At 37.4% G+C, this 23,413-nt stretch overlaps 1 protein-coding gene across 3 annotated transcripts in view; it reads left to right on the top strand.

The window, feature by feature from the left end:
- LOC122813499 (leucine-rich repeat-containing protein 7-like) overlaps window positions 1-23,413 on the top strand; it is a 2,638,896-nt gene that overhangs the window by 2,423,237 nt on the left and 192,246 nt on the right. The window lies entirely within an intron of this gene.

The following is a 23,413-nucleotide window of genomic DNA, read 5'->3' as shown; positions in this document are numbered from 1 at the left end:
AAAAATAGGCCTTTAAATACAAAAAGCTTCCAATTAATTAAAAACAATTAAAATTGTTAGGTGTTAACACTTATCAGTGTACTAAGCCTCTCTTCTTTAGGAGAGGCTTTAAAGCAACAGCACTATTCAAACCAGGTGGCACATATGCTTTAAAGTTAACAATCCATTTTAACTCAGCAAGTTCAGTCTCATTGCTCAAATCCCCTTCCCTTAAACTTTCATTTAATTTCTGTAGTACCAAGAACTTAAAGTTGTGACTCATAGGGTTGGGAGGCTGGCCTAATGGTTAAGGTTTTTGCCTTATAAACACAAGGTGCAGCGTTTGAGTGTCACAAGGGATAATTGGCTAGGCTTAAAATGGCTCGCAAGGGCAGTTAGCCTAGTACTAATCTATGAACCTATACCAGCTTCAGATACATGTTTCACTAATGCATTTCTTAGTTTATTATTTTGTACATCACTCTGATGCTGCAGAATCCTGTCCATAAACATACGATTTGTCTTCCCTATATAATATGAATCACATACATTACACTTAGCCATATAGACTAGATTTTTCATACAACAGTCTGCATAAAAGGACAGATGCATAGGTTCCATGCTTAATGGATGCATAATCAAGTGTGTAGACCATATATAACTTCATGCATTACAGGGCCAGCATGCATGAGTGCCCTTACGCTGGGAGGTGAGGTGCCTATATGGTTCAGTGTGCTTATAACAAAGTCGCTGTTTTAAGTTCTTGGTACTTTTAAAGCAAAACTTAGGAACTGGTTCTATATGTTTACTAACAGAGGGATCAGTCATCAGGATGGACCAATTTTTCTTTATGACTTCACACACTTTAATAACCTCTGCTGAATAGGTCAAACAGACCCTATTTACACCCTTGTTGCTGTTAGCCTCTGTGTCCCTCACTATACTTGAGGAGCTGTCAGAGAAGTAGGGTTTTACTTTAACACCAGCCAATGTATTCAGTTCTCTACTTTCCTTATCTGTCTCACTGCCTTATAGCCCCTCTTCAATAGATCTGCCTTTAACACCCTTAAAGCTTGCTCTAAAGAGTCAGCATTAGTATGCAATCTCATGCACCTAAGAACCTGATTTTTCCTAGTAACGTGGGATGGATGCATACTAGAACAATGTAAGTACCTGTAGTATCTCTGATGCGTTATGTTGGGCTCCCAGTCTGGAGGTGTGCACATCCTTTATGAATATGGAGACACCACCGCCTTAGGATCTTCAATCTAAGTTCTGGGGCTGAAAGGTGTGGAATGAGTTATAGCCTGGTAGTGCAGGGGTGCTTTCTGCTGCCTTGAACCAGGTCTCTGTTACAGCACAAATGTCAATGTTCTCCATTTTAAGAAGTGCCTCGAGCGAGTGCATTTTGAGATTTAGACTTCTAGCGTTGAGCAATATGACCCTCAGATTGCATTTGTTTGTAGCAGTTATGGTGGTAATTTGGTCTTAGGAACACCACCTAAAAAAGGCACTACAAGGGTGGCAAGAGCCTTGGACAGTATCTGAAAGCCCAGGGGTGACAGATGCAGGCCATCTCTGGCAAAGCATCGAGGTCTGTCAGTCATGTCATCCCAGGCAGACAGATACTGGATCCCCTTAGAATGACACCAGAAATGCAGCCAATTTTTGAAATCAATCATTTTCTGCTTGTACTGTGGTATCATTCTGGGTGATGGTAGGATGCTGCTCAGAGCAGGCTCATACCCACCTGGGCTACATAAACTGAGAGGTCCTCCATGTCTCTTTTCATTTAGTCCAGGTAGGTATGTCTCAGGTCATTCACACCCACATGTACAATGACAGAGTCATATTTGTACCTGTTGTTGAGTGACCTGAGTGCATGCGTTATGTGTCAGATTCTGACACCTGACAGGCAGCTGACTGTTACTTTCTCCTTATTCAACCTAGTGAGTGGGACATCGGTGTGCCTCACTATCGAGTCACCTATGACTAATGTGTTGGGCATGCTGTTTTATCTTAGGGGCTTTGGTTGAGTGGCACACTGTTTAGGAGATTTATGTGTCTCGTGATTAGTGTTGTGTTGTGGTGGCTGAGTTCATTTCTGCCTTGGAGGGCTCTGCTGTTTGGGTAGATTTTTATTGAGAGCCTCTGCAAAGGTGGGTGTGTGGTTTATGTTTTTATGTGAAGGCAGTGCTGGTGTGAGTTCCGGAGGGATATGTGTTCCATGTGGTGTGGTGCAAGTGTTGACCTTCTCCTCTTGACCAGCTATTCTGGTCTTGGCTGGAGAGTGCGTGGCTTCCAATTTGGTTATATAACTGCATCTCTCGCAAATCTGAGCATTGGAAAGTAAGAGGAGAGGGTTGTTGGTGTACATGAGGCAGTTGCTACACTGCCTCAGGATGCCCAAGTTCACCAGGTTAATAGGAGAAAGCACAGAGAACAGACCTTTAGATGTGCCTGGTGGGGTGGGCATTGATAATAAGTACTAGATCTGTTTCCTTACCAAGAAAAACCAAAAGCAGCAAAACAACTAAATAAAACCAAAACACAGATAATACCAGAAGAGAGACAGGTCTTTTAGCGTAAAACAATTTAATTCGCTATTCGTCGAAACAACTTCATCAGAAATAGAAAAAACAACTCCAAAGACACACTTTAAATACTGTCATCAGTTAAATAAAAAACAATCAACAATCTTTGTAACAATTATCACATTAAGATGAACTATTAATACACTATTAAAATATAACAGTTTTCTCTACTAAAATGTGAAATACAATTGAATAAAAAATAAAATAAAAATTAAGGACTTGAATCCTGAAGGAAGAATGCCCAGCACAGGGACAGGAAGCCAGGTTGGTGTCAAGACTAACAATGTTGTCGCTTCTGGTTATAAGCTTGCTCCTGTTGCTTGTGGGGTTAGCGGTGAGGTCAACAAACTTTTGAGTTTAAGTATAGACCCCTTTTGTGAAGAACTATTCCAAGCTAACCATGTTATAAATAGGAACAATGGCATGGTTATGCTTGACAAGTTGGAACTGGGTTTAAAGAAATATCGTGCATTGCATATTGACAACAAATATTTTGAGCATTGTGTGAAATTGGGGATTGTTCCCAAAGGTCTCTGCTTTTTCAAAATGCCAAATGGTGTTGCCACTGATAGTCCATTTTTTAAGGAAGTTATTAACTTCTTTAACAGTGCGGGCATGGATTTTATGAAATTATTAATTAAGAACAATACTTATTTGTTGGAAAGATTGAGAGATGAACTTACTCATCTAGACAATGATATTAAACAATTAATGGATGGTTGTTCTGAAGTGGTAATGGAGTATCAGTAGTTATTAGATAGAGGTGATAAAATGGAAAAGCAGGTAACACAGCGTAAATCCAAGAATATCTTAAGGGTTTGGCTGTGTATGAACTTGGCAAAGAATATATTGATTTTATTCCCCATGGTGCCAAATCTAACGGTAATTTAGAGTCAAAGCAGGGGCATGTTTCAAGTGGTAACATTTTTAACCACAGAGACAATAGAGATACTCAAAATCTTGATGTAACAGCCCCTTTAAATTCCAACAACTCTGTGTTTGACTCTACAGAAGGTGGTGATGTAATTCCAATGACGGTGAGATGGAAGACAGATATGGCAGCACATGAACCTAGTGACACATGCGAGCACACACAAACAAAAACTGGCCAAAGTAGTGGAAGGGTTAACAGCAAAGTGGCTGGTTTTACTGCTAATAAGCCTTTTTTATAGGCAGAACAGAATTCATGGAACAAGAGAAACAGAAGCAAAAGCAAATGTTACCAAACTCAAACTCGAGGCAGGAGTGGACCTCGGAAGTAGTTGGGACTATTAATTATGACTGTGTTCATATTTCAGTGTTTAATCTTTCAAAATTTATTTTAAACAATGAGCATGTGAATGTTTTGAAATTGGGTTTAAACGTTCAACCCAGTAGAAGAGCTGATTTGACAAAAACACTTTTGGAATTGAAGTTTTTTACCCGAAAGCTTAACTTGCAATATATTCTTTGTGATGTAACTTTAAGTAGCACTTTGGCTAAACCTTCCACGTATAACCCCACACTTGTACACACTTTAAAAATGTTTAAAAATCTTTGTGAAAGGGACATTAGGAACCAAATTGAGAGTAAAAATTATTGTCCCTATTATAATTTAAGCATTAATGAAAGAAAGGCACTCAATGAGTTGGTGTGTAATAAGGTTTTAAGGTTTATGGAAGCCGATAAGGGGGGGTGGGATTGTCATTATGAGTACAAGTGATTACAACGAGGCATTAGAGCTGATGTTAGCAAACCAGGCAGAATACAAAAAGGTGTCTAAGTTTGACATCTTGAAATGTTATTGTCACATCTATGCCACTCTTTATGGTTTTCTGATGGATGGCCAAATATCTAAGAAAGTATTTGATTTTTTGCATGTGGAAGACCTCAAGATTGGGGTGCTTTTTGGAATACCTAAGCTCCAGAAGAGCATTACAAACCCCCCTTTCAGGCCTATCTTTTCTACTTCAGGGAGCTGCACAGATTGTATCTCCTTATATTTAGATTATTTATTGAAACCTAATGTGAAGCAGTTACTATCCTACATAGACGACTCTTGAGATTTTCTTGACAACTTAAGATTGTTTTTTACCAGCTTGGAAAATGGATCTAAACAGTATTTGATGGTCACAGTGGATGTGGCCTCACTGTTCACTTATATTCCTCAGGAAGTGGGGGTGGATTACATTAGGTGGTTTTTAACCAAATATACTAATTTTAGTAATCACAGTGTTATTACGCATGCATTAGTGTTAGATTTACTGTTGGAGCACAGTTATTTTATGCTTAATAGTAATTTTTATAGGCAGTTGTCAGGAGTATCAGTTGGTGCAACTGTGGGCCCAACCTATGTGAGATTGGTCCTTGGATGGTGGGAGCTTGAAATTCTTCCTTATATGGGTTTATATGATAGTCGTCTTTTATAAAAGATTTGTGGATGACCTGTTTTTTTATTGTTAATAAGGATGGTTTTAGTGTAGACAGCTTTATAGATGCTCTCAGTGCCACTACTGATTTTTTGACATTCACATTAGGTGATTCTGGCCATGTGGTTTCCTTTTTGGATGTGGTTATTAGGTGGGATTTACCTTCTAATGTTGTTTTTAGTAGTATTCATCGTATAAACACTTTTTGCAACAGTTAGGTACACTACAAAAGTAACCATCCTACTTTTACCAAGAATAATATTCCTCTTGGTCAGTTCATCTGGGCTTCACGGATGACTGTTGATAACACCTCATTTTTGGAAAAGGTAGAATTCATCAAGAGGTTATTCTTGGAAAGGGGATACCCTCGATACCTGTTAGACAGGGTGGCCAGTGAAATAATATCTAGAAGGGAGATTGATTTTCCCCCGATTTTGGTAAAAGGTTTTACTAAAAGAATGGTTACTGATAGTGGTGTTTTGAGTAGATCAAGGTTTTGTCTGGATATGAGTGTTGATAATAAACAGATTTGTAAGATCATTAGTGAAAATTGGAAAGTCATCATAGGTAATGGTGATATGGTCAATGTACTAGATGATGCGCCGCTTTTTGTGTATAGGAAGAATCAGAACATTAAAGATATGTTGGAGAGGGGAAATCGTTCCAGATGCCCTAATATTACTAATAGGAGTATGTTTAAGTGTACAGGTTGTAAGGTATGTAGGTATATTCACACTGGTCCCCACATTTGTTTGCAACACCTTGATTACAATATTACTGTCTGTGGTAGAATAGATTGTGGTAGTGAAGGCATTGTTTATGTGCTATTTGTAGTGGATCTTTTTATGTGGGAATGTCCTCTAGAAGCCTGAGGAAACACGTACTGGAACATTTGTATGCAATAAGAACAAAAAAGTTAAATAGTTTCAGCATCACAATTCTCTATTGTTATAGTTTAACTATATGCCCTGCAGTGAAAAGCCATGCAGTTCTTGTAACTATCAGTTTAAAAGGCTAAGTGATCAGTTAATTAGTTTATTGAATAATTAATGTTAATTAACTGATGGACCTAGAGTATTTAAATGTGTGGTAAACTCATAAGAATCAGGATCTGAAGAAGCATACATAGTGTATGTGAAAGCGCTTATCCAGTTCGTTTGTTTTTTGTGAACAAAAGCTACGTTTTGAAGAACTTTTGGCTGCTGCTGCTTTAGTTTGGAATCTTTGGTATCGTTGGACTATATTATTTCCGTGTTTGCCTACCAGTTTATTTATTTCTTCATTTTTTCACAGATTGTAACTGGTAAGCTAATTTGAGTAGCAAGTGATTTACATACTACTAAGATTTGTAAGATCATTAGTGAAAATTGGAAAGTCATCATAGGTAATGGTGATATGGTCAATGTACTAGATGATGCGCCGCTTTTTGTGTATAGGAAGAATCAGAACATTAAAGATATGTTGGAGAGGGGAAATCATTCCAGATGCCCTAATATTACTAATAGGAGTATGTTTAAGTGTACAGGTTGTAAGGTATGTAGGTATATTCACACTGGTCCCCACATTTGTTTGCAGCACCTTGATTACAATATTACTGTCTGTGGTAGAATAGATTGTGGTAGTGAAGGCATTGTTTATGTGCTATTTGTAGTGGATCTTTTTATGTGGGAATGTCCTCTAGAAGCCTGAGGAAACACGTACTGGAACATTTGTATGCAATAAGAACAAAAAAATTGTAAGAATGCTTTATACAAGCATTCCATTATGTGTAGTAACTGGAAAAAGTTTACATTCTCAGTCCTTGAGTTAGTAAACAAGGACATTAGGGGTGGTGGTTATAGGAACACAGTGGAACAAAAAGAAGCGGAATGGCAATTAAGATTGGATTCTTATATGTATCCTGGGTTAAATGACACCGTTAATATAAAGTGTTTTCTAAAGAATAGAAAAATTTATATTAAGAAATAAAAGGTTTTTATTCAATTGTATTTCACATTTTAGTAGAGAAAACTGTTATATTTAATAGTGCATTCATGGTTCATCTTAATGTGATAATTGTTACAAAGATTGTTGATTGGTTTTTATTTAACTGATGACAGTATTTAAAGTGTGTCTTTGGAGGTGTTTTTTGTATTTCTGATGAAGTCGTTTCGACGAATAGTGAATTAAATTGTTTTACGCTAAAAGACCTGTCTCTCTACTCGTATTATCTGTGTTTTGGTTTTATTTAGATCTGTTTCCTTGTAGAACGTTTAGTGCTGGTAGCACTTGTGTGCTACAATACTTGCTACAAGAAGTCTGGTAAACTGCTAGACTAATAAGCTAGTATAAGTGCAGGAGAGGAGAGAACTAGTAGATCTAAGGGAAAAATTAAAGAGAAGGCTCTGGCACCACTCAGAAGCTTGCAAACAATCCTGGATACAGCAAGTATGTATCTGGACTAGACTAGTTACAGGAAAGGCGGGAAACAAGAACAAATGCGGGATATTAAACCGCAAAGTTGAGAGAGATGGAAAAACTGCCCAAATGGCCAATAAACTACAATTTCTGTGCCAGGAACCACTCCTCTTGTGGTAGATAGGCTACCTAGTGCTTACCACTCCCACTGATAAGCTAGAAGGCTTCCCTCCAACACAGAAAGGCTTGGGGGCCTCAGAAGCTTACAGTCTTGGACACAGCAAATTTGTATCTGGACTAGACTAGTTACAGGAAAGGGAGGATACAAGTGCAAATACGGGCTTTTAAATCAGAAAGTTGAGAAAGATGGAAAAACTGCCCAAACAGCCAATAACTACAATTTCTGGGCCCATAAACCACTCCTTGTGTGGTAGATAGGTTACCTAGTGCTTACCACTCCCACTGATAAGCTAGATTGCTTCCCTCCAACACAGAAAGGCTTGGGGGGCTCAGGAGCTTACAAACAGTCCTAGATACAGCAAATCTGTATCTGGACTATAGTTACAGGAAAGAAGGGAAACAAGTCCAAATGTGTACTTTTAAATCAGTAAGTTGAGAGAGATGGAAGAACTGCACAAACGGCCAATAACTACAATTTCAGGGCCAGAAACATACCTCTCAACCTGGAAATATCAAAAATCTGGACAAGGCCCATGAAAAATCGGCACAAATCTGTACGCTGATTAATGTAAAATTTGCATGCATAATTACATAACCCCGTCCTCTTCAACAGAATTGTGGAATACCAACTTTTAAATGCAAACTGAAGAACAGAACCAAAATATAGCACCAGAGTACCCCTGCAGCCATTCCAATGTCCCATTACCTGGTTATTTCACCCCATTTACCATAAACACTAATGTGTGCATACTGCTTTACTTCTGCAATGATTATTTGGATTTTATTTTTACATTTTATAGCACAATGCACAAAGTTAAACACTAATAGATAGCTGCTCAACAAAGCAATACTGTCTCACAATGAAAATAAACTTTGCATTAAAATTCTCTGCCCTTGAAACTTACATTAATTGAAACTGCATTGAAACCCACACCACATCCAAAGAAAATGCATCTGGCCAGTGGTGGATAAAGATTACCTTTGGGCTGTTTTCAAATCGTAGGCCCCTTACACACAAAACAAGAAACATACATGCGTCCTTTGATACACCTTCCTGACTTTATTAAATTATATTCCTTGAATAATACAGCACACTCTTTAGACTTAAGTAAAGTGCGTTTTAAATGTATTCTTTAAACATTTTTCCAGTAGGCAATGAAATAAAATGCATGAACCAATAATGACAAAACTGCCCTATTCAGAACATGTCCATCATAAAAGTCTACTTCCACACACACAATCACATTTTAAATTTATTGTTTGAACATTTTTCCAGTAGGCAATGAAACAAAATGCATGAACCAATAATGACAAAACTGCCCTATTCAGAACATTTCCATGATAAAAGTCTACTTCCACACACACACAGTTCTTGCTGTAATCATATTTCTGTATTATTTATTTTACTGTGCTTCATGTAGTTACATTGCAATTTACATTAAAATATCTTTGCTGTTGTGGTCTGAGTCTTTGAACCAGAGCATCTACCCAGTTAACAAATGTATATATGAAGAAATAAATCAGTATTAGTTTTAGTTAGGTTGTGATGAACACTCAGAAACCCTAATCATGAATATAATGTCAGAAGGTATAAAAACCCTGCAATTTACAGAACATTAAGTGCTCACATGTTGTGTATGCTACATGTAAATAAAGGACTAAGAAAATAAACCAGTAGTTTATCTGCCTTTCATTATATGTCCTTACGATCTGCTAGGACTATGGTTGTAAATGCAGCATAGCGAACACCAGTCAAAGAAACTTCTGAGCTAAGATATTAGAAGGTATTTCAGCTGTATACTATTCCAGTGTTATTGCTACTACAATCCAGGTCGTACCTGAAAAGGACACAAACTTAACCAGACTTCCTAAAGTTAAGTAAACAAATCTGATGGGCAACACAGTATATCCCTGTCCAGCCGTGATGAAGCTGATTGCCATTACTCCGGGGTGCACTCGAATGGTTTAAAGCAACTCATTACGCCTTAGTTAAAACTAAAAATAATACACTATAAATAAACAAGTAACCCATCATGTGGAATATGACTGACAGAGGGAAAAAACAGCACCTTTCAATCAGAAAATCAAATACGCTGACATAATTTGGTTGACAGCGAACTTTACTCCCTCCTGAAGCAGTTGATTCTGGACTGGCACTACCATATTTTAAGTAAAGAAGAAAGGGCACAGACCCCTGCCCAGTAAATAAATCAATAATAGATATTTCCCTTTGCAGTAAACAAATTGGACAAGTTTGCTTTCATAACAATGAATTCTCAAATTGCTGATCGCATTAGAATAAACCAATATCAACTTCCACATTTTATATTGAAGACCACCATCACTATTATAATAAAGAATATCCTGGAACATGTTCTCAGAAAACGCAATCAAAAGCATGCAATAAAGCTCTGAAGAAGACCTCTTTCTACACACATTTTAATGTTATTCGCAGCAGCCTTCAAACATTTGCAAACTGCACTTTTCTGCAGGAACGGAATGATAAACAGCAAAAGCAGATATGCATTTATTTTTCATTAGACTACTTAAAAAACAACAACATAGCAGCTTAACTTTCATGTGTCGTACTGCACAGCATTCACACACACACACACACACACACACACACACACACACACAACACAGACACACAGAAAACAGTACCTTTAGACATCAAGTCCGTGCAGCTCGCAGCAGTTGTTTTTTCCCCTGCAACCAACTGCATATATTGAGGTACTGGAGGCAGGAGAGTCATATAATTTTCTCTTCTGGTGGGATTCTATAGATTCTTGGAAGAACATGTGGACTGTACTAGTGAGACTACATCAGCTATTGCTAGGGGATTCCCATTAATGACAATTTTTTCTTCAAGCCCTTGAGAAAATTCAGTATATTTTTTTCTTAATAAAAATGTAAATAAATCCTTAAAGTGATTACATCCACAAAACACCATTCCTTTGCACAGCTTATTTCCGAGCGAGCCTTCTAAATAAAGTGATTACATCCACAAACAAAACAGCCATATAAAGCAGTTTTCTTACCAGACAGTACTCCTTCCCGTTCTCACAGCAGGCATAATCCCTTACAGACATAAAAGTAGCAGCTTCCTAAAATCACACACCCTTCCTTTGCACAGCTTACTTCAGAGCAAGCCTTCTAAATAAAGTGATTACATCCACAAACAAAACAGCCAAGAACAATGATAAACCCAGGAGAGCCTTCTCGCAGTTCCCACTCGCAAAGCATTTGAAACCAGAGCCAGAAATACATGTGTGAGCTCAATTCCGACAGGCTGGTAGCCCTGATGGGGCTGACGTCATCGTGCATGGGATGACGTCAGCTCACAGAGCAGGAAAAATAAAAAACAAATTAAAAAAATCAGAAATGAAGGGGTGCCACTCGGGAATCGTGGCACCCCATTATTTGGACCCCAAAACTCTGTAAAAACCGAGTAATTCAGGACAGTTGGGATGTATGGCCAGAAACCACTCCTTATATGGTAGATAGGTTACCTAGTGCTTACCACTCCCACTGATAACTTAGAAGGCTTCCCTCCAGCACAGCACTAATCTTGAATTTTGGGTCATGTGTGAATTATTACAGATGGTGCTTGAGTATAATGTGTTTAAATTTTAGGATTCATATTATTTAAAAATAAGGGGTGTAGGAACAGGTACACATGTAGTGAATACATATTTAGTATTATCAGCATGGGAGGATCAGTATGTGTTTAATGAACGTAACCCATTCGCTGGTAACCTTCTGTTTTATAAGCATTTTGCGGATGATATTTTTCTTTTAAGGAATGATTTTGTGGGTACTTTGAATGAATTTGTTGTATATTTGACATCCACTGTTGACTTCCTGACTTTTAAGAAATCTCAGTCAGGTGGCAATATTTGTTCTTTAGGTATAGAATTAAATAAGGCAAGTATGGGTGAATTAAATATTGCGATATATATGAAACTAACCAGAAATAGTACTTATTTACACCATACAAGTATGCATCCCCCATTTATTTTTAAGACTGTAATAAAGGGGCAGATATATCAATGCTCTGGATTAGATTAGATTAACACCAGTAATATAATATCGATGCCTAAATTATGCTGTGATTTTTATGGATAAGGGTTATAGTTCAGGACAAATAAAAGTTATGAAAGATGATGTAATACAGCACTGCAGTGATAAAGCTAAACCTTTTTATTCAGCTGAACCCCAAATCCATGAACATATAGGTATGTATAATGATGAAGGGAGAGCACAGTTTGTAGTAGGATATAATAGACATATAAAGGCTTTTGATGGAATAATAAAGAAATCTGGTATATTTTAAATGAACTTGAGACATTAAAAGATTTTATACCATCAAGTTCTAAAGGGTGGCCACAGTGGTGCAGTGGTTAGCATTGCCACCTCACAGCAAGAGGTTCTCCGGTTCGATTCTCGGCTGGGGTGCCTTCTGTGAGAGAGTCTGCATGTCCTCCCTGTGGTCGCAGGGGTTTCCTCCAGGTGCTCCGGTTTCATCCCAAAGACATGCAGTAGGTGGATTGGACACTCTAAATTGGCCCTAGGTGTGTGTGTGTGCGTATGTGTGCTTTCGTTGGAAGGTTGGGTGCCGGGCTGGCAACTTGACACGGTAAAACTCCACTGCCAATCATGAGCAGACAGATGATCTGCTGTGGTGACCCCTAACCAGGAAAAGAAGAAGAAGATACCATCAAGTTCTAAGTTTACTTTTAGGAAATATAAGAACCTGAAGCAAAGGTTTTGTCATAAGGAAATTAAATAACTGTAGCTTTTGTACTTATATTTATAAAGAATCCTCATTTACTCATCATATTACAAAAGATGAATATAAATGTAATACCTTTGCAACTTGCAACACTATGAATATTGTTTACATATATATATATATATATATATATATATATATATATATATATATATATATATATATATATTTTTTTTTTTTTTTTAATGAAGGTCATTTTATTAGGAAAAGACTAACAGAACATTAAAGAATAAAATTAGTGGGCATTTTTCTGATATAAGAAAGGAAATAAAATCTAATGCCCTAGGTAAGCATATTATGGAAGAAGAAAACATGCATTTTTTTAGGTTTGCAGTCCTCCAAATAGTGAAAGAAACTACTAGAGAAGGTGATGTAAATAATAAAACAGAGGCTTGTGAGATAAAATGGTTAAATATTCTTAGATCTGATCAAAAGCCAGGATTAAATACAAAACCATTTTGAAATCACATTTTTTAAAAGTGACGTGTTGTTTCACCTAAGCATTCTGATTTTTATGTAAATGGTCTTAATGATGTCATGCTTATGATTTTTATTTAAGTGTTTGAATTGAATTGTTTGATTTTAAATTGATGAAGCATGTAGCATGAAAGCGTGTAAGCTTGTTGGCAAAAAGTTTTTATTAAATATAAAGTAAAAAAATATGTTCGTACCCTTGTGGCCTTATTAGGCCATTTGTCTTGAACTTCTGTTGATTGTACAAGCCTGGACCTAAACCTGCTTTGAGCTACCATTTTTAGAGTTACATACCCAAGTGTCCAGAACTGACCAAGACATTAACCTGATAGAATTCATAGAGGGTTTGCAAGTCTTCTCCTGGATGTCTCACATATATCCTCAAGTCATGATTTAGCTGTGTAGACACATGTTAGGTTCATAGGTTAATAGGTGAGTTACTAGGCATGCAGCCCAGATTACCATTAAGGAGCCTAACACAAATCCCCAAATTGTTCAAAGCACCATCTGATTAAGTGACTTGCTCAAGGCTATGCAGTAGGCAAATGAGGTCTGAGAGGAATCAAACCCCTGTGACACAAGAAATAGCTCAAAATTATTCATAGTCTATATTGTCTACCCTAACTGCCAGACTGCCTTGGAGTGGAGTTGAACCCTGGCCCCCAACGTGATAGATGAAAACTTGACCAATAAAGCATAAATGCACATTATTAGTCAAACTATTTCCTGAAATACTGAAACAACATTCCCTTTCAACAAAGATAATTCTCAAAGACCTGTGCATGTAACATGAATGAAAGGAATAGTTCACCAAACAGGAGCAATGCAGTTGAGGGCAACATAAAGCTTGCATAATGTATGTTGTTTGTACAGGTGCTTTAACCATTGTAATACATTTTCCAATCGTCTGTACAATCCAAATGCTGTTATTATTCCAGATTTGTTTTTCATCTATGTATATATTAAAAGTTATTATTTTATTTTTAAGTAGACAGGAATTTTATTAGCTTGGCAAGATATGCATTTCTCAGTTTATCTGTACTCCCAGTTAATAATAAAAAAAATCTTTGTGTGGTTACACCTAATGTTATGTTTTAGTTATGTTTGTAATATTACTCCCCAGGTCTCAACCAGACATAGAACCTTTGTGTTAGAGTATTTTACATGAATACTGTACCTTTGCTGACATTAAGACAGTTGGACATCTCTGAATCACATTTCATCACAGTTGTTCTAAATATTTTCATTTTTCTGTAGGGACTTCTGTTGGATAAAACAGTAATTTCTTTCCTGAAAAAGTTACAGTAAGAAAAACATTATTAGAAAAAAAAGATTATCTCAGTATTTTGTATCACCTCCGACTTTCGGGAACTGGTAGCTGAATCAGCTTTGTCAGCTGCTGATAATTCTGTCATGGGAATTTTTTAGCAGTAGCCGTGTACACTGCATAAACAAGAGTGATGACACATTCCAAACTAGGCAGCATTCTTTGAGTCCAGACAAAGTAAATGCTACAAAGCATAAATATACAGAAAATGCAGTCTATAAATAGGCTTTGTGAAAGAAACCCATCTTGATTAACATAGCTAGTGCAGGTGTTTGTCTTCTTAATAAAATGATGTACATGTAGTAAATGCAGACCAAAATTAATTTAAAAATAATACCAAATGCAACCATTTCTATAATCTGTTTACATTATTGCACCAAAGTTATATTAATTTGTCACTCATTTCAGTATAAAGACATCAGCCTTATGCGATGGCATAGTTTGAATGCACTACACATATCATGTTAAATATCGCTTGACAGTCTGATAAAAATGGCATAAGAAGAGTGCTAAAAATGCATTTTTTGTGATTTACTATTTGTTTGTGTTAAGCTAGTGTGTTTGTTACCTATGACTGATTTAGCTAGGCCTAATTCTGCATGGCAAATAAAAATAAAATAGACCAAGAACAGTACCTTGTAAAAAAAGTAAAAAAAAGTATAGCTGTACATAAAATAAAAAGAGTATCATTCTGCAGTAACACAGATTGACAGTGGAAGGATTCCACTAATAGGTGTGTGTAATAGTGGGAACAAAGCAAAATTAATTATATCAGGATTATTTAAAACATGGCAAGAGTGATAAGGGGTCATATTCACAAAAATGACATGTTGTGGCTAGGCAATGGCTCGCTCCATATAATTTCCAAACACTACATCTAATGCTGAAGTTCAGAAAAGGTGCTTCAAATATAAACATTATAAATCAATAATGTACCATATTCAGCATGCATACCTCAACAGTTTAATGAATGGTTGTCCCAACAATTTGATGCAACCTTCATGAATGACTCATCTCCCATCCCAGCATCCTTTGCAAGGTTGCACAGTGGCTTTTAGCAGATCCACATAGTTTAATAAATGGCTACCACCAGCCATGTGACATCATGCTGATAAGTGCCAAAGAGGAAGGTGCTCATACATAAACTTGGATCTTAGCTGAGAAGCAATATTATAATTAAAATAAAGAAACACCAATATTTTAATCATTCAGACATGTTGTAACCATGTGGACAAAACAACAGATAAGTGTGCTGATATCACCAACAGGTAACTGAGTGAAATGCGCAGACAGATTTCTCCAGTCTAAACTGCTAAATGCAGTACTTTGACTCATAAATGCTTACACTTGGCTGGTACATTTTGTTTTTATTTTTAACAATTGGAATTGATATGTGGGCTGAGTCACAAGTACTTTTTTCAGATAAGAACATGTTTTTTCTGAATCTGGCCTAAGGTTTTGACAAAGGGCAGTAAACATGAACAAGCAGAAGTGTGTATGCTGAACCCAAGGTACAGTAAAAGAACACATTGGCACAGTAAATAATCCTGAAGAGAGCAGGAATTTCTTAAGGTAGAGAAAAGTTATACCACAGTTTTATAGAATAAAGCTGAGTTAATACTAAAAGGTAAACTTTTTAAGCATGAGCTGTATAATTTGGATCTAGTTTATATTATCACATTTTTAAATCATCAAACCTCATATGGTTAAGACCATGTTATCAATGTTTTTAAAACTCACAATGTAAACTTTAAGCAAATACAATGTTTTCTCATATGGGCAAGCCTCCCTGCACCACCCACATGAGGGTTGTGCCCCCCACACCCCCTGCTAATTATATACACCAACTCTAACATTGCACAATGGTGGGGAAAAAGGAAAATGCCCCGATCCCCACTGAACTGTGATCTCTGCGTGAATAGTTAGATTTTATTTTTAATTTTGATCACATGATCTTGTCCATATGAGGTCTGACATTTTACAATTCAACAATGTAAAGTGGACCCATGTAACCTGCGTGGTCTTTCATTCAGCAATCTCATTCAGTAGGGCCAGTTGTATGTACCCTTATTGGACAAAAAATTCCCGTCTGTAGTTAATAATAAATCCATGAATCATCATCTCCTGTCAGCCTTAGTGCAATATAAATATGAAGGTAGGAACCACCATCCAGAATTTTCCCAGGGTCATAAGCTATGAAATCAAACTTGTGACCTACTGTCCTTCAAGATGTCTGCAAGGCATCACCACTGTGAAGAGTGGGTAAAGATAGAAGAAGGCTGCCAGCCTAGCCAGATAGAATTTTATAGATAACTCTATCATTTGTAAATATTAACGTAAGGAGCAGGCTTGTTGTCTTAAATGGAAAAAACTGCTGGTAGATGTGGAACTGGAAATAAATCTGACAACAGTGCACTCTAGTGACCAAATTAAAGCATGCGGTGACCCTTTGACGTAGACAGAGGTGCCGAAGGGTCTAGATGAAGAAATTATTTCTATTGTTTTAACCAAGAGTTAAGTTGCTAGATTTAAACATGCAAATGCATTTTTATTGCTCTGCTTCCTGACCAGCTGCAAGATAACAAAAGGAGATGTTAAGAATGTAAATGTAGTTCTGTTAGCCTAAGAACCCAGGGAAGTGTGAAAAATGAAAAAATGTGTAGCCTGGGAACCCCAGGAAAGTGTGAAGAATGATGTAATGTGAATCAGAACTGCAATTTCAATTTAAACAGAGAGAACCAGAGATTATTAAGCATTTTTTGTCTTGACCATCCAACTCACAGCACTGTTTTGTTCAAATGTAAGTTATCTTAGACTTCTATTTTCTTTTAGAAATAGCTAGAAACTAGAAAGATTAGACTGTGTTTTTTGTGATGTCAGAACTGTACTACTGAATTATTGAGGACCAACTCCGAAATTTGTCATGAAAAGAGACAGGAGCTTCAAAAATTTGTTTGAGAATGTCCAAAACACATATATTAAATATAAGGGCATGCAACAATGTTTTGGATGCCCCTACTGTAAGTATATTCAAGTAGGATCATCAATAGTTATACACAATAGGAAGGTACTGTATAGTAAAGGAAAATACAACTGTAATTCCAAAATGGTCGTCTATCTAGCCAAGTGCCAACACTGTCCCAAATATTATATTGGCAAAACAAAACAGAGATTGAGGGATAGAATATATGACCATTTGTACAGTATTAGAAAATTGAGCCAGGACAACGCATTAGCTAAGCATATTCAAGAATGCCCCGGGCATGAATTTAAGTTTTGGGTTTTAGACCAGGTCCTAGTAGATATGAGGGGAGGGCCAACCGAATTAGAACTTGATAAATTGGAACTAATATGGCAAATACGTTTATACGCATACAATGACCCTAGTTTAAATGATATGTGTTCAATTATGCCTATATTAAAAATGAAAAGTTTATGTAGGTAATCTATTGAACCAGGTTAATGTGTTTTATAATAAGGTAGATTTCATATTATAATCTTATGAGACGTAAGATATGCTTCTGCTGCTAAAGTATTCTTGCACTTTCACATTTTTATATATATATTTTTTATATATTTTTTATATTTTTTATATTTTGGTTTACTTTTGTATTTTTGTGTCTTAAATACTTTATTGAATGTTAGGATTCTTGCTATTCATAACAACATTTATGACTTGCATTCAATGATAACAGCAAAGTTTATTTATCATTCTTAATAATTATTATGCTGTTACATAGACATTAGCTTTTTAATTGATTTTAAACATTAAGTCTAATAAGGTAATATTGCTTTAATTTTTGAAACTGACACCACCTGATCAATTTGAATTAGTATTTAAATGGTGTCAGTGATTGAACAATTCATCTGAAGAAGTTCATGGATTTTATCTGAACGAAAAGCGCTTTATGGAATAAAGGTTGTAGCACACAGCGAAGGTTGCCTTTCATTTATTTGGTTGAGTTGTTTTCCGTTTTTCATGTTTTTACCTCAGTGGAAGGGGTAGCAATGTCCCAGCAGCTATCTCCTACCCAGGTTCGATAAATCTGACCAGTGTTGCAGGAATCTGGGGACATGTTCACTGGGAAACCAGGGTGCACCCACCTGGGGCACAAACAGGTGGATACAGGACCCCAAAGGCCTATTAGGCAGACCCCTTATAGAGTGCCTGAGAGTCAAACAGACTCTGAGGGAGGAGGTACAGGAGATGTTGTAACTAGAGGTAATTCAAGAGTCCAATAGTGCCTTGGCCTCCCCAGTGGTGCTGGTGCCAAAGAAGGATAGCAGCACCAGGTTCTGTGTGGATTACAGGAAATTAAATAGTCACACAGAGTCAGATGCTTACCCCATGCCTAGGACAGATGAGACCCTAGAGCAGCTGGGTGGGGCTAAGTATCTTACAACCATTGATCTTTCCAAGGGTTACTGGCAGGTGCTCTTGACTCCCAGTGCTAGAGAGAAGTCAGCCTTTGTGACTCCTTTTGGCTTGCATGAGTTCACAAATGATGCCCTTTGGGATGAAGAATGCCCCAGCAACTTTCCAGAGGTTAGTAAATCATATCCTAGCAGGAGCAGGATGGTTTGCCCTTGCTTACCTAGATGATATTGCCATCTACAGCCATTCCTGGCCAGAGCACTTTCAGCATGTCAGGGAGGTGCTGGGCAGACTACAGAGGGCAGGGTTGATCATTAAGCCGAGCAAATGTCAGGTGGGTATGGCATAGGTCTCCTACCTTGGACATAGAGTAAGGAGTGGTAAGATAAGGCCAGAACCTGCCAAAGTGGAAGCCATTCAGGCATGGCCTGCACCTGTTACTAAAAATCAGGTGAGGGCATTTTTAGGGATAGCAGGGTACTACAGAAAGTTCATCCCCAGTTATAGTAGCATAGCTGCTCCCCTCACAGACCTGACAAGAAAGGACAGGTCAGATAAGGTAGTGTGGACCCCAGCATGTTAACAGGCATTCAAGAAGCTTAAAGAAGCTTTAGGAGGACCCCCTGTGTTAGCCAGTCCAGATTACAGCAAAGAATTTGTTGTGCAGGTGGATGCTTCAAACCATGGGGTGGGGGCTGTACTTAGCCAGATTTCTTCAGAGGAGGAAGAGCACACAGTGGTTTATCTCAGTCGTAGGCTCCAACCTAGGGAGGAATGCTATGCAGCTGTAGAAAAGGAATGTCTAGCCATAGTGTGGGCACTGCAAAAACTTCAGCCTTATCTGTATGGAAGGAAATTCACAGTTATGACAGATCACAACCCCCTAACACGGTTAAACAGAGCCAGCCAGCAAAATGCCAAGTGGCTAAGATGGAGCCTGGGGTAGCAAGCATATGATATGTCAGGGCAGCACCACAGTGGGAGTAGCAATGCTAATGCAGATGGGCTCTCAAGACAGGGAATGGGGTAGGCATACTCAGATAGACCTGACCCTCTCAAGCAGCGTTTCTCAATAGTCACTTGAAAAACTAGCTTGAGTTTTCCAGGGGGGGAGATATGTGAAGAATGGGTAAAGATAGATGAAGGCTGACAGCCTAGCCAGATAGAATTTTATAGATAATTCTGTCATTTGTAAATATTAATGTAAGGCACAGGCTTGTTGTCTTAAATGGAAAAACTTCTGTTAGATGTGGAACTGGAAATAAATGTGACAACAGTGCACTCTACTGACCAAAGTAAAGCATGTGGTGACCCTTTGATGTAGACAGTGGTGCCGAAGGGTCTAGATGAAGAAATTATTTCTATTGTTTTAACCAAGAGTTAAATTGCTAGATTTAAACATGAAAATGTATTTTATTGCTCTGCTTCCTGACCATCTAGATAACAAAAAGAGATGTTAAGAATGTAAATGTAGTTCTGTTAGCCTGGGAACCCAGGGAAGTGTGAAGAATGATGTAATGTGTAGCCTGAGAACCCCAGGAAAGTGTGAAGAATGATGTAATGTGAATCAGAACTGCAATTTCAATTTAAACAGAGAAAACCAGAGATTATTAAGCATTTTTGTCTTGACCATCCAACTCACAGCACTGTCTTGCTCATATGTAAGTTATCTTAGACTTGTGTTTTCTTTTAGAAATAGCTAGCAACTAGAAAGATTAGACTGTGTTTTTTGTGACGTCAGAACTGTACTACTGAATTATTTTAAGTATTTCTCTGTGATCTCTGAACTCTTGATTAGCACTGTGTCGTAAGAAGTATTGTCTTGTGTTTTTATTCTTTATTATTAAATATTTTAAAACCTTTCAACTGTGACTGTTTTATGTAGAGATAATTTAAGCTCTAGAGTACATTGCATATTTATAGTGATTACTGTGCCAAGTCACTCTAATAAGCCTTGACTGTTTAGTTATACTACCAATTGGATAATAATATTGCACAGTAATAATTGGACATCCTTTTAAGGGCCTTTGAGAGCTGATAAATATTAGCTGGGTGGTTGTAGGTGGTACTATCGTATTGTTTGGGTAATAGGGGCACAGCTGGAGAACCTGTGCCAGCCTTTCCTAGGAGTGTCTGTGTGGTTGTATAAACTCTTATCTTAAAGTGTCTGTGTGTCAGCTCCTTGGGGAGGGACACAAAAACACTGATTGGACAGAGAGGGTGCTGGAGGTTTTAGCTTGCCCAGCTAGGCTGAGATCTGGATCCTATAGCTGAGCCAGTGGGGAGTCTTTTTGGGAACCTGGAGAGCAAGGGAGTGACCAGCCCCAGACTGACTGTGATCTCTGTATGCTCTTAAGGGAAATTTCACTTTACTGTGTGTATTTGTTATCCTTTCCTTCATATATGAGATGCCCTCTCTGATGTTAGTGGTGAGGATTGAGGCTCCTTGATTGCTGGGCCAGGGCACGGGCGTCACAACCACATGTTGATATTTTCTGCTCCAAATATAGATGTAAATTCCCTATTAAGAGTAAAATGAAAGAGGGATACTAGACATATCACAAAGGAAGAATTATTCTAGTAGTGTAACTGCCCTCTATATAAACTGCCAGTCCCTCTGCCATGTATTATTTATGTTGATGTTGATTTTATGTGTATGATTCCCAGAATGAGTATTAATGCTCCACTGTTTGCTTAAAGCACTCACTCTTAAAGAGCATGTGGTCAGATTTATCCTTGAATACAGTGTAGACATCCTGTCAGAGCAGCTTATATTACAAAACAAATAGAACAATAGCTCTTTCCGTCTGCCACACCAGTCAATATTATGGAGGCCATCAGTTTTTTTTAATTAGGAATTTGTGCACCTTTTTAGTTGCCCCAAATAATTGCTTAGCAGGTTTCAAAAAGCAGCTCTGTACTCAATGATTGGCTGTATAAAGCAGAGCAGAAATTGATAATCAAATCCCTAGATCGTCTGACTATCCTCTTTAAAACCATATGGGACTTGCCAAAGGCTTTTATACATATGGTGCTGTATTAAGGCCAAAATCAAACTCATCACCAATAATTATATACATATAACTAATTCCATGATCTGTTTTTAGTGACTGCCTACCAGTTGTAAAGTTCAACCATTTTGCTGATAAGAGTATTTAATTTTGAGCAGACCAAAAGGTTGTAATCACCTGTAAACATTTCATATGAAAATACTTCAGCACAGGTATTTCTAACAGTCAGCTTATTTGCAAACCTAAAAACTTCAGTTACATATGCAGTCTCTTAGTGAAGTCATGCTAGATTCCTCAGCTTACTATAGGAGCATTTCCTTAAGGTCGCCTGTAGCAGAAAACCTCTGTAAGCTTATGTGTATCCAATTAACTTCCATTACTGTAGAGTTGCCCTTAAAACCACCTATGCACTGTATCTAAACAGTAGTGTGAAAGTGCCCTGGCTATTACCGGTGACCATTGTAATCTGCGGTGACATATAGTTTGTCATTCTGTAACAGGCATTTAGCTTTTTCCTAAATGCTTTATTGTGCTTCTATCCTTTAGCATACTTTCCATCCTTTAAAAATACTGTGCTGCCAGCTGCCACAAAACCAAAAAAAAAAAAAAAAAAAAAAAAAACATTGCATTTAAAACTGAGAAATCTCAAGCATTTTCATAGCTAGCAGATATAGCTATGGTTCTGATATTTGATGTGTGCCAATGAGCATGATTTTTATTTTTTCCTTTTTCAGAAAAAAATTGCTTGTCACATCTTTGATGAAGTATTTGAGTGTACCACCTTATTACTTTTTAACTATAGTACATCTTCAAGGCACAAAGTAGTGTTCAGTGTGAGACTTTTTTAAAATCAGGTGATTAATTAAAAATAAATCAATAAACATTGTGATTCTTGAGAGACACATCAGAGTGTAGCAAATGAAAGTGGGGGCAGTAGAACTTCTCCTTAGCCTAGACAGTATTATCTCAAAGGCAACTCCTAAAACAATGGATGTTATGTTGTCCTATCTCGCCTTCATTCTTGCTGGTTGTTTGGGTTTGGAATCGAGAATCGGTTCCAACTTGGCCTATACTAAAGCTCGAGAGCTTCTACTGGCTCGAGGCAGAAAAACCCTCTCCTATCATGCTTAGGGAGATCACCCAGATCTCGTTTGCTACTAAACTAGATTGGGTGCTTTCTACAGGGCTCAGGCTAAGTGGAATCTCCTTTTGCTAATTATACTGTTAATTTCTATCTTTTTACTTGTATAAAGACTGTTTGCTGTTAGTAAAGTATTCCTTGCTTAGGGTTAGATGGTTGTGGTTAATCCATTTGCATTTTGTTTTTGGATTGTGCTGTTGCTGGCCATTGCTTTCGCTAGGCCTTTGGATGTTTCCCGTTATATTCTGTAGTAAATTTTTTCTTCTTCCCTCTCTTCACGAACTCCGTTTGACTTAGAGGGCTCGTCCTTTTAGCCCATTTAAATTAGATGGCTCCCTTTTCCTTTTTCCCCTTCCTCTTGAGAGGACTCGTCGTTTTAGCTAAAGACTTTTCCTCTGGCTAGAGGAGATAGTTGTTTAAGTTACAGACTTCTCCTCTACTCCCTTTTTCCTTACTTCTCTGTGAATGTTTATTAAAAAAAAAAAAAAAAAAAAAAGCTAATACTTTTTCTTCTACTTCTTGTGTGTGCTTGTTTATGAAAAGTAGTAGTTCCTCGATATTCTTACTAGTAGCCTTTGATAGTGTGTGTTTATTGATAGTATAATGTCGAAGGATAATAAGGAAATGAAGCAGTCAGGCTTCAAAAAATGCGATTCTTGTAGTCAAAAGATGTCTTTGACAGATGGGCACACTACTTGTAGGTAGTTTGGGGGCTGTACATTTACAGGATTC

Source organism: Protopterus annectens, chromosome 10.part0 (assembly GCF_019279795.1).
Source record: "Protopterus annectens isolate FY-2018-M chromosome 10.part0, PAN1.0, whole genome shotgun sequence".
In the NCBI taxonomy this organism is placed as follows: domain Eukaryota; kingdom Metazoa; phylum Chordata; order Ceratodontiformes; family Protopteridae; genus Protopterus; species Protopterus annectens.
This window is presented reverse-complemented; position numbering and strand designations above follow the sequence as displayed.